The sequence below is a fragment of the Rhincodon typus genome, chromosome 13 (assembly GCF_021869965.1).
Source record: "Rhincodon typus isolate 14 chromosome 13, sRhiTyp1.1, whole genome shotgun sequence".
NCBI lineage: Eukaryota > Metazoa > Chordata > Chondrichthyes > Orectolobiformes > Rhincodontidae > Rhincodon > Rhincodon typus.
The window spans coordinates 31458730-31461682 of NC_063344.1; the positions used below are offsets into that span (position 1 = coordinate 31458730).

A 2953-nucleotide genomic window follows, 5' to 3' on the forward strand; every position below is an offset into this window, starting at 1 on the left:
CCTTCTTCAGAAAATGAAGAAGGGTCTAGGCCCGAAACGTCAGCTTTCCTGCTCCTCTGATGCTGCTTGGCCTGCTTTGTTTATCCAGCTCTACACCTTGTTATCTCAATTTTTCAAGCAGGTTTTGTACTGACACTGGATGTGGCTGCCAGTTTCCAGTTAATTTTTAAAAAAATTTTGAGGCTCAAAAATGTAATTTAAAGGTCTACATAATTTCCAGTTGTTTTGCTAAATCAATTACCACCTCATATAAAAGAGCTGACCAGGATTCTTAGGGTGCAGTGTGTGCTGAACTGCATTTAAACTGTATCAGCATAAAACATCTGACAGTATTTTGAGGACATTTGGGGTTTTTTTTGTCTTGTCTCTTTTATTTTTCAACCAAAATCGGTAAAGAAGCTTTGTGCTATGTATTCTAGCATAAACAGTTCTGGAGCACAGACACAATAGTGGGTTTGACTTACCCTTATGGAGAAAGAACAAGAAGGGGGCCTGGGTACATCAAGAATCTAAACAGACTGCATTGACCTGTTGGAAACTTCAAATGATCTTTATAGGTAGAGGCCCACCTTTCAGGCAATCACAATTTATGACTGGCCAAAAGCATTTCTGATCAGGAGATGCAGATGCAGGGGTGTGCCACCTACTACGAGCACACTTGCAATTTACATGCACCATAAACTTGCCGATGCCAGCCATCTGCAAGGACTTCCCTTCTGAACAGACTGCAATGCCATGCTATGGGGATAGTTCCCAGAAGAGGCAATTAAGAGTGTCTTTCTTGCTTCCAACACGTTTTTTTTATTTCAAAAAGATACTGTATTCATAAAATCAATTTTATATACATAATAGTCACTAAAGAAGTTCAGTTCTGTACAGTCTTAGCATATGGAGAACAAACAAACATTGGAGTTTGACTTTTCCAACAGTTCAACAAACCCAAAGCATTTCTTACTTACATGCAAGTTACTATTTACATATATTTGAGGCACCGAGAAGGTCTGTTAACTGAACTGTTAATTGTACTTTGGCTGAAAGGCATTAGACAGTGGTCTTTCTCCACTGTGCCTTGGTGGCAGCTGCCCCAAGCCTAAGTGTGTCCCTCAGCATGTCTTCCTGGACCTTGGAATGTGCCAGTCTGCAACTATCGGTCAAGGTCAACTCTTTGCTCTGGAAGACCAACATGTTTCGGGCAGACTAAAGAGTTTCTTTCACCAATTTGATGATCCTCCAGTGCAGTTGATGTTTGTCTCGGTGTCTGTTTGGGGAAGAGACTGTAGAGCACAGAGTCCTACTCCACAGAACTGCTAGGGACGAACCTCTGCATCACTCTCCAGACTTCCTTTGCAAAGGCACATTCCAGCAGGAGATGTGTGACAGTCTCTACCACCACCGCGCATCCCCTCCCCCCCAGCCCCGCACATGCACACACACACGTACACACACACAGCCGCTTCAAGGGCAGCGTGTGGTGGCGCAGAGACTCCCAGCATACATGAAGGATTACACAGATGGTGCCCTTCTTACCACCAGACAAATGATGTCTTGGTGCTTGTTGGAAAGTTCCCATGATAACTTTGACAGTCTGCTCAGGGAACAACCCAACAGGATCCACCCTTCCTTTTCCCGCAGGGTCTCAAGGATGCTATGTGCTGACCACTTCTGATGAACTCGCGGTCAAGGGCGTTCTTCTTTGCAAATTTCTCCAGAAAGGACAGGTATCCAACTCATTCTTTTCATAAACAAGGGAGAACACAAACACAATCCCCCACTACCACAAATTTTGCAGTTGAGTATCCCACATTTGGAGACATTGGAGGCTCAGCACACCCAAAGTGCAACGGGATAGCCTTGTCCTGGGAGAACATTCTTCTATTTCAAAAATATATTTTATTCATAAAAGTATCTTTATATTTTCACATAGTCACTAAAGCAGTTTGGTTCTATACAGTAGCTTATGAAGAAACAAACAAACATTGGAACTTGATTCTATCCAACGAACAAACCAAAGGCATTTCTTACTTGTATAAGACTATATTTACATTTTTTGAAGCCACAAGGTGGTCTTACAACCAAATGAACCCCCATTTAATTTGGACTGAAAGACCTTGGATGGTGGTCTTTCCGCACAACCGCCACTTAACTAGTTACCAAATAAGGGGTTAAGAGCTGCACCGTTCGACCACTTGACAGATTTGGTTTCTCACCTGTACATTTATTGTGTCTACTATTACACTAGTTTCCACATGCTTTTGTTACCTAAACAGACTGTACAAAGGTTCAAAATTTTATCAGAAGTGTTAGTAGTCTTTGCTAAAGACTACCATGAGATCAAACACAACATGTGAATGAAGCAGATGTTGGAAAATTAGACACACTACCAATTAAAGACAAATCAGAATCTAGAACAAAAACTAGATGGATGGACAGGGGACTTATCTGCAAACATTACAATCCTTTCATGCAATATTCCATTTTATCCTGTTGAAAAGTTAGAAAGACATGCACTGGAAGTCAGTTGACTCCATCTTTAAATAAACAGATGGAACTTTGCTGATGGCTTTGGGCGCAAACTGTTACTTTAGCCCCTGGCATAAGCAAGAGGCATCTGTGGATTTCCTGTTTTTCTTTTTACTAATTACTTTCCTTGGAAGCCCTGAAGGTACAGGAGTGTTCCTCCAGGCCCCACAGAGAATGTTTAGTCATCTCCTGCCTCTGGCTTCCCCAGACCATAATTTATCAGAATGTCAGGGACTCTTTCTTAAATTCCTGACCTTGGCCTCTGCCACTTGGCTTTACACTCAGTCACTGAAAGTAAGCATGCAGGTGCAGCAGGCAGTAAAGAAGGCAAATGGTATGCTGGCCCTCATTGCGAGAGGTTTTGAGTACAGGAGCAGGGATGTGTTGCTGCAGTTGTACAGGGCCTTGGTGAGACCACACCTGGAATATTGTG

General features: G+C 42.5%; 1 non-coding gene across 1 annotated transcript; it reads right to left on the bottom strand.

The window, feature by feature from the left end:
- Nucleotides 1-1743: 1743 nt before the first annotated feature.
- On the bottom strand, nt 1744-1906 carry LOC125484767. The gene has a single exon (XR_007263589.1). It is a non-coding gene; the product is annotated as a U1 spliceosomal RNA (small nuclear RNA).
- Nucleotides 1907-2953: the final 1047 nt, after the last annotated feature.